The sequence below is a fragment of the Cetorhinus maximus genome, unplaced genomic scaffold (assembly GCF_964194155.1).
Source record: "Cetorhinus maximus unplaced genomic scaffold, sCetMax3.hap1.1 HAP1_SCAFFOLD_1447, whole genome shotgun sequence".
In the NCBI taxonomy this organism is placed as follows: Eukaryota; Metazoa; Chordata; class Chondrichthyes; order Lamniformes; family Cetorhinidae; genus Cetorhinus; species Cetorhinus maximus.
In genome coordinates, this window is record NW_027597388.1 from 37,518 (window position 1) to 54,305 (window position 16,788).

Consider the following 16,788-nt stretch of genomic DNA (forward strand, 5'->3'; position numbering starts at 1 on the left):
CTGCAGTGAAACTCCACAATAATAGTCCATAGTAATACTCCGTAGTCATACTCTGCAGTAATAGGGACATAGGACATAGGAACATAGGAACAGGAGAAGGCCATTCAGCCCGTTGAGCCTGCTCCGCCATCAATACGATCATGGTTGATCGAACAGTTCAATGCCTTTTACCCACATTATCCCCATAACCCTTTACATTACTGTCAGTCAGAATCTATCAATCTCTGCTTTAAACAGACTCAATGACTGAGCTTCCACAGCCTCTGGGAGAGAGAATTCCAAAGATTCACCACCCTCTGAGTAAAGGAATTTTTTCTCCTCTTGGTCCTAAGTGTCTTCCACCTTATTTTGAGATTGTGTCCCTGGTTCTAGACTCCCCAACCAGGGGAAACATCTTACCTGAATCTACCCTGTTTATTCCTTTAAGTATTTTGTAGGTTTCAATGAGATCACCTCTCATTCTTCGAAACTCTAGAGAATACAGACCCAGTTTCCCCAATCTCTCTTCACAGGACAGACCCATCATCCCGGGAACAGGTCTGGTGAACCTTCGTTGCACTCCCTCTATGGCAATAATATCCTTTGAGGTAAGGGGACCAAAACTGCACACACTACTCCAGGTGTGGTCTAACCAAACTTCTATACAATTGAAACAAGACTTCACTACTCCTGTACTCAAATCCTCTTGTGATAAAGGTTAACATTCCATTAGCTTCCTAATTACCTGCTGCACCTACATGTTAACCTTCAATGACTTATGGACAGGGACACCCAGGTCCCTTTGTACATCTACACTTTCTAATCTCTTACCATTTAGGAAATACTCTGCACACCTGTTCCTTCTACCTCACATTTTTCCACGTTATATTCCAGCTGCCATGTCCTTGCCCACTCACTAAGTCTGTCCAAATCCTCCTGTGGCCGCTTTACATCTTCCTCACAGCACACAATCCCACCGAGCTTTGCATCATCCGCGAAATATTACAGTATTCTCCGCAGTGATTCTCCGCAGTGATACTCCGATACTCCGATACTCCGCAGCGATACCCCGATACTCCGCAGTGATACCCCGATACCCCGCAGCGATACTCCGCAGTGATACCCCGATACCCCGCAGCGATACTCCGAAGCGATACTCCGCAGTGATACCCCGATACCCCGCAGCGATACCCCGCAGTGATACCCCGATACCCCGCAGCGATACCCCGATACCCCGCAGCGATACCCCGCAGCGATACCCCGCAGCGATACCCCGATACCCCGCAGCGATACCCCGCAGCGATACTCCGCAGCGATACCCCGATACCCCGCAGCGATACTCCGCAGCGATACTCCGATACCCCGCAGCGATACTCCGCAGTGATACCCCGATACCCCGCAGCGATACTCCGCAGTGATACCCCGATACCCCGATACCCCGCAGCGATACTCCGCAGCGATACCCCGCAGTGATACCCCGCAGCGATACTCCGCAGCGATACTCCGCAGTGATACTCTGCAGCGATACCCCGATACCCCGCAGCGATACTCCGCAGCGATACTCCGATACCCCGCAGCGATACTCCGCAGCGATACCCCGATACCCCGCAGCGATACTCCGCAGTGATACCCCGATACCCCGCAGCGATACTCCGCAGCGATACCCCGCAGCGATACCCCGCAGCGATACTCCGCAGCGATACCCCGCAGCGATACCCCGATACCCCGCAGCGATACTCCGCAGCGATACCCCGATACCCCGCAGCGATACACCGCAGCGATACTCCGCAGCGATACCCCGATACACCGCAGCGATACCCCGATACCCCGCAGCGATACCCCGCAGCGATACCCCGCAGCGATACCCCGCAGCGATACCCCGCAGCGATACCCCGCAGCGATACCCCGCAGTGATACTCCGATACTCCGCAGCGATACCCCGCAGCGATACCCCGATACTCTGCAGCGATACCCCGATACTCCGCAGCGATACCCCGATACCCCGCAGCGATACCCCGCAGCGATACCCCGCAGCGATACCCCGCAGCGATACTCCGCAGCGATACCCCGCAGCGATACCCCGCAGCGATACTCCGCAGCGATACCCCGCAGCGATACCCCGCAGTGATACCCCGATACCCCGCAGCGATACCCCGCAGTGATACCCCGATACTTCGCAGCGATACCCCGCAGTGATACCCCGATACCCCGCAGCGATACCCCGCAGTTATACCCCGATACCCCGCAGCGATACTCCGCAGAGATACCCCGCAGTGATACCCCGATACCCCGCAGCGATACCCCGCAGCGATATCCCGCAGTGATACCCCGCAGTGATACCCCGCAGTGATACTCCGCAGTGATACCCCGATACCCCGCAGCGATACTCCGCAGAGATACCCCGCAGTGATACTCCGCAGTGATACCCCGATACCCCGCAGCGATACCCCGATACTCCGCAGTGATACCCCGATACCCCGCAGCGATACTCCGCAGTGATACCCCGATACCCCGCAGTGATACTCCGCAGTGATACCCCGCAGTGATACTCCGATACCCCGCAGCGATACTCCGCAGTGATACCCCGCAGTGATACTCCGCAGTGATACCCCGCAGTGATACTCCGATACCCCGCAGTGATACCCCGCAGTGATACCCCGCAGTGATACCCCGCAGTGATACCCCGCAGTGATACTCCGATACCCCGCAGCGATACTCCGATACTCCGCAGTGATACCCCGCAGTGATACCCCGCAGTGATACTCCGCAGCGATACCCCGCAGCGATACCCCGCAGTGATACCCCGCAGCGATACCCCGCAGTGATACTCCGATACCCCGCAGCGATACCCCGCAGCGATACCCCGCAGCGATACCCCGCAGTGATACTCCGATACCCCGCAGCGATACCCCGCAGCGATACCCCGCAGCGATACCCCGCAGCGATACCCCGCAGCGATACCCCGCAGTGATACTCCGATACCCCGCAGCGATACCCCGCAGCGATACTCCGCAGCGATACCCCGCAGCGATACTCCGCAGCGATACTCCGATACCCCGCAGCGATACTCCGCAGCGATACCCCGATACCCCGCAGCGATACTCCGCAGCGATACCCCGCAGCGATACCCCGCAGCGATACTCCGCAGCGATACTCCGCAGCGATACCCCGCAGCGATACTCCGATACCCCGCAGCGATACTCCGCAGCGATACCCCGCAGCAATACTCCGATACTCCGCAGCGATACCCCGCAGCGATACTCCGATACTCCGCAGCGATACCCCGCAGCGATACTCCGATACCCCGCAGCGATACTCCGCAGCGATACTCCGCAGCGATACCCCGCAGCGAAACTCCGCAGCAATAATCCGATACCCCGCAGCGATACTCCGCAGTGATACCCCGCAGCGATACTCCGCAGTGATACCCCGCAGCGATACTCCGCAGCGATACTCCGCAGCGATACCCCGCAGCGATACCCCGCAGCGATACCCCGCAGCGATACTCCGCAGCGATACTCCGATACCCCGCAGCGATACTCCGCAGCGATACCCCGCAGCGATACTCCGCAGCGATACTCCGCAGCGATACCCCGCAGCGATACTCCGCAGCGATACTCCGCAGCGATACTCCGCAGCGATACCCCGATACCCCGCAGCGATACTCCGCAGTGATACCCCGATACCCCGATACCCCGCAGCGATACTCCGCAGCGATACCCCGCAGCGATACCCCGCAGCGATACCCCGCAGCGATACCCCGATACCCCGCAGCGATACTCCGCAGCGATACCCCGATACCCCGCAGCGATACACCGCAGCGATATTCCGCAGCGATACCCCGATACCCCGCAGCGATACCCCGATACCCCGCAGCGATACCCCGCAGCGATACCCCGCAGCGATACCCCGCAGCGATACCCCGCAGCGATACCCCGCAGTGATACTCCGATACTCCGCAGCGATAACCCGCAGCGATACCCCGATACTCCGCAGCGATACCCCGATACTCCGCAGCGATACCCCGCAGCGATACCCCGCAGCGATACCCCGCAGCGATACCCCGCAGCGATACCCCGCAGTGATACCCCGATACCCCGCAGCGATACCCCGCAGTGATACCCCGATACTTCGCAGCGATACCCCGCAGTGATACCCCGATACCCCGCAGCGATACCCCGCAGTTATACCCCGATACCCCGCAGCGATACTCCGCAGAGATACCCCGCAGTGATACCCCGATACCCCGCAGCGATACCCCGCAGCGATATCCCGCAGAGATACCCCGCAGTGATACCCCGCAGTGATACCCCGCAGTGATACTCCGCAGTGATACCCCGATACCCCGCAGCGATACTCCGCAGAGATACCCCGCAGTGATACTCCGCAGTGATACCCCGATACCCCGCAGCGATACCCCGATACTCCGCAGTGATACCCCGATACCCCGCAGCAATACTCCGCAGTGATACCCCGATACCCCGCAGTGATACTCCGCAGTGATACCCCGCAGTGATACTCCGATACCCCGCAGCGATACTCCGCAGTGATACCCCGCAGTGATACTCCGCAGTGATACCCCGCAGTGATACTCCGATACCCCGCAGTGATACCCCGCAGTGATACCCCGCAGTGATACCCCGCAGTGATACTCCGATACCCCGCAGCGATACTCCGATACTCCGCAGTGATACCCCGCAGTGATACCCCGCAGTGATACTCCGCAGCGATACCCCGCAGTGATACCCCGCAGTGATACCCCGCAGCGATACCCCGCAGTGATACTCCGATACCCCGCAGCGATACCCCGCAGCGATACCCCGCAGCGATACCCCGCAGTGATACTCCGATACCCCGCAGCGATACCCCGCAGCGATACCCCGCAGCGATACCCCGCAGTGATACTCCGATACCCCGCAGCGATACCCCGCAGCGATACCCCGCAGCGATACCCCGCAGCGATACTCCGCAGTGATACTCCGCAGTGATACCCCGCAGCGATACTCCGCAGCGATACTCCGCAGCGATACTCCGCAGCGATACCCCGCAGTGATACTCCGCAGCGATACCCCGCAGCGATACTCCGCAGCGATACTCCGATACCCCACAGCGATACCCCGCAGCGATATTCCGCAGCGATACCCCGATACCCCGCAGCGATACTCCGCAGCGATACCCCGCAGCGATACCCCGCAGCGATACTCCGCAGCGATACTCCGCAGCGATACCCCGCAGCGATACTCCGATACCCCGCAGCGATACTCCGCAGCGATACCCCGCAGCGATACTCCGATACTCCGCAGCGATACCCCGCAGCGATACTCCGATACCCCGCAGCGATACCCCGCAGCGATACTCCGATACCCCGCAGCGATACTCCGCAGCGATACTCCGCAGCGATACCCCGCAGCGATACTCCGCAGCGATACTCCGATACCCCGCAGCGATACTCCGCAGTGATACCCCGCAGCGATACTCCGCAGCGATACCCCGCAGCGATACTCCGCAGCGATACTCCGCAGTGATACTCCGCAGTAATACTCCGATACTCCGCAGCGATACCCCGATACTCCGCAGTGATACTCCGATACTCCGCAGTGATACTCCGATACTCCGCAGCGATACCCCGCAGCGATACTCCGCAGCGATACCCCGCAGCGATACCCCGCAGCGATACTCCGATACCCCACAGCGATACCCCGCAGCGATACCCCGCAGCGATACCCCGATACCCCGCAGTGATACCCCGCAGCGATACCCCGCAGCGATACCCCGCAGCGATACCCCGCAGCGATACCCCGCAGCGATACTCCGCAGCGATACCCCGCAGCGATACCCCGCAGCGATACCCCGCAGCGATACTCCGCAGCGATACTCCGCAGCGATACCCCGCAGCGATACTCCGCAGCGATACCCCGCAGCGATACTCCGCAGCGATACTCCGATACCCCACAGCGATACCCCGCAGCGATACTCCGCAGCGATACCCCGATACCCCGCAGCGATACTCCGCAGCGATACCCCGCAGCGATACCCCGCAGCGATACTCCGCAGCGATACTCCGCAGCGATACCCCGCAGCGATACTCCGATACCCCGCAGCGATACTCCGCAGCGATACCCCGCAGCGATACTCCGATACTCCGCAGCGATACCCCGCAGCGATACTCCGATACTCCGCAGCGATACCCCGCAGCGATACTCCGATACCCCGCAGCGATACTCCGCAGCGATACTCCGCAGCGATACCCCGCAGCGATACTCCGCAGCAATACTCCGATACCCCGCAGCGATACTCCGCAGTGATACCCCGCAGCGATACTCCGCAGTGATACCCCGCAGCGATACTCCGCAGCGATACTCCGCAGCGATACTCCGCAACGATACCCCGCAGCGATACCCCGCAGCGATACCCCGCAGCGATACTCCGATACCCCGCAGCGATACCCCGCAGCGATACCCCGCAGCGATACCCCGCAGCGATACCCCGCAGCGATACTCCGCAGCGATACCCCGCAGCGATACTCCGCAGCGATACTCCGCAGCGATACTCCGCAGCGATACCCCGCAGCGATACTCCGCAGCGATACTCCGCAGCGATACTCCGCAGCGATACCCCGATACCCCGCAGCGATACTCCGCAGTGATACCCCGATACCCCGCAGCGATACTCCGCAGTGATACCCCGATACCCCGCAGCGATACTCCGAAGCGATACTCCGCAGTGATACCCCGATACCCCGCAGCGATACCCCGCAGTGATACCCCGATACCCCGCAGCGATACCTCGATACCCCGCAGCGATACCCCGCAGCGATACCCCGCAGCGATACCCCGCAGCGATACTCCGCAGCGATACCCCGATACCCCGCAGCGATACTCCGCAGCGATACTCCAATACCCCGCAGCGATACTCCGCAGCGATACCCCGATACCCCGCAGCGATACTCCGCAGTGATACCCCGCAGCGATACTCCGCAGCGATACCCCGCAGCGATACCCCGCAGCGATACTCCGCAGCGATACTCCGCAGTGATACTCTGCAGCGATACCCCGATGCACCGCAGCGATACTCCGCAGCGATACTCCGATACCCCGCAGCGATACTCCGCAGCGATACCCCGATACCCCGCAGCGATACTCCGCAGTGATACCCCGATACCCCGCAGCGATACTCCGCAGCGATACCCCGCAGCGATACCCCGCAGCGATACCCCGATACCCCGCAGCGATACTCCGCAGCGATACCCCGATACCCCGCAGCGATACACCGCAGCGATACCCAGATACCCCGCAGCGATACCCCGATGCCCCGCAGCGATACCCCGCAGCGATACCCCGCAGCGATACCCCGATACCCCGCAGCGATACCCCGCAGCGATACCCCGCAGCGATACCCCGCAGCGATACTCCGATACTCCGCAGCGATACCCCGCAGCGATACCCCGATACTCCGCAGCGATACCCCGCAGCGATACCCCGATACTCCGCAGCGATACCCCGATACTCCGCAGCGATACCCCGATACCCCGCAGCGATACCCCGCAGCGATACCCCGCAGCGATACCCCGCAGCGATACTCCGCAGCGATACCCCGCAGCGATACCCCGCAGCGATACTCCGCAGCGATACCCCGCAGCGATACCCCGCAGTGATACCCCGATACCCCGCAGCGATACCCCGCAGTGATACCCCGATACTTCGCAGCGATACCCCGCAGTGATACCCCGATACCCCGCAGCGATACCCCGCAGTTATACCCCGATACCCCGCAGCGATACTCCGCAGAGATACCCCGCAGTGATACCCCGATACCCCGCAGCAATACCGCGCAGCGATACCCCGCAGCGATATCCCGCAGAGATACCCCGCAGTGATACCCCGCAGTGATACCCCGCAGTGATACTCCGCAGTGATACCCCGATACCCCGCAGCGATACTCCGCAGAGATACCCCGCAGTGATACTCCGCAGTGATACCCCGATACCCCGCAGCGATACCCCGATACTCCGCAGTGATACCCCGATACCCCGCAGCGATACTCCGCAGTGATACCCCGATACCCCGCAGTGATACTCCGCAGTGATACCCCGCAGTGATACTCCGATACCCCGCAGCGATACTCCGCAGCGATACCCCGATACCCCGCAGTGATACTCCGCAGTGATACCCCGCAGTGATACTCCGATACCCCGCAGTGATACCCCGCAGTGATACCCCGCAGTGATACCCCGCAGTGATACCCCGCAGTGATACTCCGATACCCCGCAGCGATACTCCGATACTCCGCAGTGATACCCGGCAGTGATACCCCGCAGTGATACTCCGCAGCGATACCCCGCAGTGATACCCCGCAGTGATACTCCGATACCCCGCAGCGATACCCCGCAGCGATACCCCGCAGCGATACCCCGCAGTGATACTCCGATACCCCGCAGCGATACCCCGCAGCGATACCCCGCAGCGATACCCCGCAGTGATACTCCGATACCCCGCAGCGATACCCCGCAGCGATACCCCGCAGCGATACTCCGCAGTGATACTCCGCAGTGATACTCCGCAGTGATACCCCGCAGTGATACTCCGCAGTGATACCCCGCAGCGATACTCCGCAGTGATACTCCGCAGTGATACTCCGCAGCGATACCCCGCAGTGATACTCCGATACCCCGCAGCGATACCCCGCAGCGATACCCCGCAGCGATACCCCGCAGCGATACCCCGCAGCGATACTCCGCAGCGATACCCCGCAGCGATACCCCGCAGTGATACCCCACAGTGATACTCCGATACCCCGCAGCGATACTCCGCAGCGATACCCCGCAGTGATACCCCGCAGCGATACCCCGCAGCGATACCCCGCAGTGATACTCCGATACCCCGCAGCGATACCCCGCAGCGATACCCCGCAGCGATACCCCGCAGTGATACCCCGATACCCCGCAGCGATACCCCGCAGTGATACTCCGATACCCCGCAGCGATACCCCGCAGCGATACCCCGCAGCGATACCCCGCAGCGATACCCCGCAGCGATACCCCGCAGCGATACTCCGCAGCGATACCCCGCAGCGATACCCCGCAGTGATACCCCACAGTGATACTCCGATACCCCGCAGCGATACTCCGCAGCGATACCCCGCAGTGATACCCCGCAGCGATACCCCGCAGCGATACCCCGCAGCGATACTCCGATACCCCGCAGCGATACCCCGCAGCGATACCCCGCAGCGATACCCCGCAGTGATACCCCGATACCCCGCAGCGATACCCCGCAGTGATACCCCGATACTTCGCAGCGATACCCCGCAGTGATACCCCGATACCCCGCAGCGATACCCCGCAGTTATACCCCGATACCCCGCAGCGATACTCCGCAGAGATACCCCGCAGTGATACCCCGATACTCCGCAGCGATACCTCGATACTCCGCAGCGATACCCCGATACCCTGCAGCGATACCCCGCAGCGATACCCCGCAGCGATACCCCGCAGCGATACTCCGCAGCGATACCCCGCAGCGATACCCCGCAGCGATACCCCGCAGCGATACCCCGCAGCGATACCCCGCAGTGATACCCCGCAGCGATACCCCGCAGCGATACCCCGCAGTGATACCCCGATACTTCGCAGCGATACCCCGCAGTGATACCCCGATACCCCGCAGCGATACCCCGCAGTTATACCCCGATACCCCGCAGCGATACCCCGCAGCGATACCCCGCAGTGATACCCCGATACTTCGCAGCGATACCCCGCAGTGATACCCCGATACTCCGCAGAGATACCCCGCAGTGATACCCCGATACCCCGCAGCGATACCCCGCAGCGATACCCCGCAGCGATACCCCGCAGAGATACCCCGCAGTGATACCCCGCAGTGATACCCCGCAGTGATACTCCGCAGTGATACCCCGATACCCCGCAGCGATACTCTGCAGAGATACCCCGCAGTGATACTCCGCAGTGATACCCCGATACCCCGCAGCGATACCCCAATACTCCGCAGTGATACCCCGATACCCCGCAGCGATACTCCGCAGTGATACCCCGATACCCCGCAGTGATACTCCGCAGTGATACCCCGCAGTGATACTCCGATACCCCGCAGCGATACTCCGCAGTGATACCCCGATACCCCGCAGTGATACTCCGCAGTGATACCCCGCAGTGATACTCCGATACCCCGCAGTGATACCCCGCAGTGATACCCCGCAGTGATACTCCGATACCCCGCAGCGATACTCCGATACTCCGCAGTGATACCCCGCAGTGATACCCCGCAGTGATACTCCGCAGTGATACCCCGCAGCGATACCCCGCAGTGATACCCCACAGCGATACCCCGCAGTGATACTCCGATACCCCGCAGCGATACCCCGCAGCGATACCCCGCAGCGATACCCCGCAGTGATACTCCGATACCCCGCAGCGATACCCCGCAGCGATACCCCGCAGCGATACCCCGCAGCGATACCCCGCAGCGATACCCCGCAGCGATACCCCGCAGTGATACTCCGATACCCCGCAGCGATACCCCGCAGCGATACCCCGCAGCGATACCCCGCAGCGATACTCCGCAGTGATACTCCGCAGTGATACCCCGCAGTGATACTCCGCAGTGATACCCCGCAGCGATACTCCGCAGTGATACTCCGCAGTGATACTCCGCAGCGATACTCCGATACCCCGCAGCGATACCCCGCAGCGATACCCCGCAGCGATACCCCGCAGCGATACCCCGCAGCGATACTCCGCAGTGATACCCCGCAGCGATACCCCGCAGTGATACCCCACAGTGATACTCCGATACCCCGCAGCGATACTCCGCAGCGATACCCCGCAGTGATACCCCGCAGCGATACCCCGCAGTGATACTCCGATACCCCGCAGCGATACCCCGCAGCGATACCCCGCAGCGATACCCCGCAGCGATACCCCGCAGTGATACCCCGATACCCCGCAGCGATACCCCGCAGTGATACCCCGATACTTCGCAGCGATACCCCGCAGTGATACCCCGATACCCCGCAGCGATACCCCGCAGTTATACCCCGATACCCCGCAGCGATACTCCGCAGAGATACCCCGCAGTGATACCCCGCAGCGATACCCCGCAGCGATATCCCGCAGAGATACCCCGCAGTGATACCCCGCAGTGATACCCCGCAGTGATACTCCGCAGTGATACCCCGATACCCCGCAGCGATACTCCGCAGAGATACCCCGCAGTGATACTCCGCAGTGATACTCCGATACCCCGCAGCAATACCCCGATACTCCGCAGTGATACCCCGATACCCCGCAGCGATACTCCGCAGTGGTACCCCGATACCCCGCAGTGATAGTCCGCAGTGATACCCCGCAGTGATACTCCGATACCCCGCAGCGATACTCCGCAGTGATACCCCGATACCCCGCAGTGATACTCCGCAGTGATACCCCGCAGTGATACTCCGATACCCCGCAGTGATACCCCACAGTGATACCCCGCAGTGATACCCCGCAGTGATACCCCGCAGTGATACTCCGATACCCCGCAGCGATACTCCGATACTCCGCAGTGATACCCCGCAGTGATACCCCGCAGTGATACTCCGCAGCGATACCCCGCAGTGATACTCCGCAGTCATACTCCGCAGTGATACTCCGCAGCGATACCCCGCAGCGATACTCCGCAGTGATACTCCGCAGCGATACCCCGCAGTGATACCCCACAGTGATACTCCGATACCCCGCAGCGATACTCCGCAGCGATACCCCGCAGTGATACCCCGCAGCGATACCCCGCAGCGATACCCCGCAGTGATACTCCGATACCCCGCAGCGATACCCCGCAGCGATACCCCGCAGCGATACCCCGCAGCGATACTCCGATACCCCGCAGCGATACCCCGCAGCGATACCCCGCAGCGATACCCCGCAGTGATACTCCGATACCCCGCAGCGATACCCCGCAGCGATACCCCGCAGCGATACTCCGCAGTGATACTCCGCAGTGATACTCCGCAGTGATACTCCGCAGCGATACCCCGCAGTGATACTCCGATACCCCGCAGCGATACCCCGCAGCGATACTCCGCAGCGATACCCCGCAGCGATACCCCGCAGCGATACCCCGCAGCGATACTCCGCAGTGATACCCCGCAGCGATACCCCGCAGTGATACCCCGCAGTGATACTCCGATACCCCGCAGCGATACTCCGCAGCGATACCCCTCAGTGATACCCCGCAGCGATACCCCGCAGCGATACCCCGCAGTGATACTCCGATACCCCGCAGCGATACCCCGCAGCGATACCCCGCAGCGATACCCCGCAGCGATACCCCGCAGCGATACTCCGCAGTGATACCCCGCAGTGATACCCCGCAGCGATACCCCACAGTGATACCCCGCAGCGATACCCCGCAGTGATACCCCGCAGTGATACTCCGCAGTGATACTCCGCAGTGATACTCCGCAGTGATACCCCGCAGTGATACCCCGCAGTGATACTCCGCATCTGGTACTTCCCCTCCCCCCCCCAAACATTTGGATATGAAACAATCAACATCTCCAATATCAATGGAGTCAAGTACACAGATTCCACTCAGAACAATCCCCCTGGTCAGACCCCACCTGGGGTAACCACATTCAGATGTGGGCACCACACCTCAGGAGGGATATACTGGCCATGAGGCAGGTACAATGCAGGTTCATCATAATGATACCGGTGACAAAGGGTTAAGTCATGAGGTCGAGGCTTGTGTTCTCGAGTAAATAGAATTAAGCGGCGATCGAATTGAGGAGTTCAAAATGATTAAAGAATTTGGTAGGGCAGATAGAGAGAAGCTATTCCCTCGACTGCACAAAGAACATAAGAAATAGGAGCAGGAGGAGATCATTCGGCCCCTCGAGCCTGCTCCATCATTCAATAAGATCATGGCCATCTACTCTGATAACCTTTCTCGATAACCTTTGATTCCCTTGACTAACAAGAATCTATGGTCTGATGGGTACGTCCAATCCCTCTACACCTCCATCCCCCACCGGGATGGTCTGATGGCTCTCCGCTTCTTCCTCGAACAGAGGCCCGAACAATCCCCATCCACCACTACTCTCCTCCGTCTGGCTGAACTTGTTCTCTCACTGAACAATTTCTCCTCAAACTCGTCTCACTTCCTCCAAATAAAAGGTGTGGCTATGGGTACCCGCATGGGCCCCAGCTATGCCTGTCTCTTTATGGGGTATGTGGAACATTCCTTGTTCCAGTCCTACTCCGGCCCCCTCCCACAACTCTTTCTCCGGTACATCAATGATTGTTTTGGTGCTGCTTCATGCTCTCGTCTGGACCTGGAAAAGTTTATTAATTTTGCTTCCAATCTCCACCCCTCCATCATTTTCACATGGTCCATCTCTGACACTTCCCTTCCCTTCCTTGACCTCTCTGTCTCAATTTCTGGTGATAGACTGTCCACCAATATCCATTACAAGCCTACCGACTCCCACAGCTACCTCGACTACAGCTCCTCACACCCCGCTTCCTGTAAGGACTCCATCCTATTCTCTCAGTTCCTTCACCTCCGTCGCATCTGTTCTGATGATGCCACTTTCCAAAACAGTTCCTCTGACATGTCTTCCTTCTTCCTTAACCGAGGTTTTCCACCCACGGTGGTTGACAGGGCCCTCAACCGTGTCCGGCCCATCTCCCACACATCCGCCCTCACACCTTCCTCTCCCTCCCAGAAACATGATAGGGTCCCCCTTGTCCTCACTTATCACCCCAACAGCCTCCGCATTCAAAGGATCATCCTCCGCCATTTCCGCCAACTCCAGCATGATGCCACCACCAAATACATCTTCCCTTCACCCCCCTGACGGCATTCCGCAGGGATCGTTCCCTCCGGGACACCCTGGTCCACTCCTCCATCACCCCCTACACCTCCACCCCCTCCCACGGCACCCTCCCATGCAACCGCAGAAGGTGCAACACCTGCCCCTTTACTTCCCCTCTCCTCACCGTCCAAGGGCCCAAACACTCCTTTCAAGTGAAGCAGCATTTCACTTGCACTTCCCTCAATTTAGTCTACTGCATTCGCTGCTCCCAATGTGGTTTCCTCTACATTGGAGAGACCAAACGCAGACTGGGTGACCGCTTTGCAGAACACCTTCGGTCTGTCCGCAAGTATGACCCAGGCCTCCCTGTCGCTTGCCATTTCAACACTCCACCCGGCTCTCATGCCCACATGTCTGTCCTTGGCTTGCTGCATTGTTCCAGTGAAGCTCAACGCAAACTGGAGGAACAGCACCTCATCTTCCGACTAGGCACTTTACAGCCTTCCGGACTGAATATTGAATTCAACAACTTTAGATCATGAACTCTCTCCTCCATCCCCACCCCCTTTCCGATTTCAGCCCCCCATCTTTTTTTCCCAATAATTTATATAGATTTTTCTTTTCCCACCTATTTCCAGTATTTTTAAATGTATTTCCATCCATTGTTTTATCTCTACCTTTTAGCCTATTTCGATTCCTTCCCCCCACCCCACCCCCACTAGGGCTATCTGTACCTTGCTCGTCCTGCTTTCTACCCTTAATTAGCACATTCCTTAGATAATTTCACCACCGTCAACACCTCTTTGTCCTTTTGTCTGTGACATCTTTTGGTTATCTCCACCTATCACTGGCCATGTATCCAGCTCTACCTGTCCCACCCCCCCTTAAACCAGCTTATATTTCACCTCTCTTCTATGTTTACTTAGTTCTGTTGAAGGGTCATTCAGACTTGAAACGTTAACTGTGTTCCTCTCCGCAGATGCTGCCAGACCTGCTGAGTTTTTCCAGGTATTTTTGTTTTTTGTTAAGAATCTATCTCTCTCTGCCTTAAAAATATTCAATGTCTCCGCCCCCACCACCTTCTGAGGCAGAGAATTCCAAAGCCGCACAGCCCTCTGAGAGAAAAAAATTCTCCCCATCTCTGTCCTAAAAGGGCGACCCCTAATTTTAAACCAGTGACCCCTAGTTCTGGACTCACCCACAAGAGGAAACATCCTTCCCACGTCCACCTTGTCAAGGCCGTTCAGGATCTTGTAAACTTCAATCAAATCACCCCTCACTCTTCTAAACTCCAGTGGAAACAAGCCCAGTCTGTCCAACTTTTAAGGGGTATAATTTTTTTTAATATTAGAGTCTCATCACTCAGTGCACATCTTCACACAAAGATTAACGGAGATCAGGAATTCACTCTCCAGATACTGGAGGGTCAATTGGGGCTTTACATTTTTGTTGGGTTTGGGGTATCAACAGATGGTGGGAAATTATCTAATTAAATGTGGACTCGTGCGGCTGAATGGCATCTTCCTGTTCCTTTGTTTTTTTACTGACAAGTTCGATTTAATTGCACAGGGCTGGTTTGTCCAAATATATGAAAGGTCCTTTGTTAGAAGTTTGAGTCTTGGTAACGCTAAGTGTTCAAGTTAAAAGACTGAGTTTCGCTGCTGGCTTTGGTTCCTGCTCTGGGTCTCACTGAGTGAGGAGTCACTGGCCGGAGTTTCCGTGTTTGCCAGTGTCGGGCATGTTCGGTGATGTGAGCGGACAATATGGTGAGACCGGTTTCACGACGGCATGAAGCCAGTTTGCGATTGTCCGCTCAGCCTGTCAATGGCGGGCTGCATTCCCCACCATCGGATGTCGGGAAACTCATTGCAATACATCAGCACATCATTATAATGCCAGCCCACCGGAATCATCCCCCCCACCCCCACCGCCTCCGGCTGGATCGTCCGCCCACATCGGTGGGAAAACACGCCGACGTGTTTCACAACAGCATAAATAAGGCGTGCGCCTGGCGGGCTGCTCTCCACTCGGGGTTTATTTGCCTACCTTGCTTCGGGCAGCACTCGCTGTCTCAGCGCCAGGCTTCACACACAGCACCACATCACTGTTAGGGGGGGCTCACGGGCAGGTCTCTACCTACCAGACCAGCCGTATGTGGGGGGCTTTTCAATAGCTGCAGGGCTAGGGCTTGGGAAAGGGGGAGAAGTGGCCTCAGGCAAGGGAAGAGGCTGCAGGGCGAGGGCTGTACTGGGGAAGGGGGGTATCCCAGGGTGTGTAAGGGCCACATGTTGATCAGTGAAATTGGCCTCAAGATAGTGAGGGTTGAGGAGGCAGCCTCCAGAGGAGATGAGGCCAGATGGAGATGTGAGGGTGTGTGTGAGAGAGTGAGTGGTGATGTCCCTTAAGCTGGCAGTGAGTGAGATGCCAGTGAATGTGTGATGGGCTTGTGAGTGGGTGAGTTTAGAGTGATGAGATGGTTGCCTTACCCTGGCAGCACGGATGAGATCATTCATCCTCTTTCTGCACTGGATGGCCAACCTCTTCTGTGCAGCATTGGCACTGACACCTCTGCCACCACCTACCGGGCTGGATTGGTGACACCGCTGCCCATCCTGCGGCCAGAGCAGGGGGTAGAGGACATTGTGGCGGCCTCCATGGTGTCCAAAGGGCATTCCAGTGACACGTCATTAAACCTGGGGCCTGCAGTCTTTTTGCTTTTCGTGGACATCTTCCCTGTAGTAGCTGCGGGCTGGAAGCCCTGAGATGTGTGCGCGTGCGGCTGGATTTAAATATGGTGCCCGGTGTGGTGAAGCGGTGAGGTGATGGTGCGGTGGGTGAATGAGACCCCGCCCGCCATGGGAATGGTGTGTTTCCCAGGAAGGCATCATTAATGTGGCGGGTTTGGGACGATACAGGGTGAAAACCCACCATCGCGGCCGGGGGGGTAAAACATCGTTTAACCCGCCCGCTACCGCACTTAGTGTAAATCTGGGA

General features: G+C 58.6%; 1 protein-coding gene across 1 annotated transcript in view; it reads right to left on the reverse strand.

The window, feature by feature from the left end:
- adcy3a (adenylate cyclase 3a) overlaps positions 1 to 16,788 on the reverse strand; it is a gene marked incomplete at its 5' end in the record, with an annotated part of 54,113 nt that overhangs the window by 10,995 nt on the left and 26,330 nt on the right. The gene's annotated exons all lie outside the window — the stretch shown is intronic.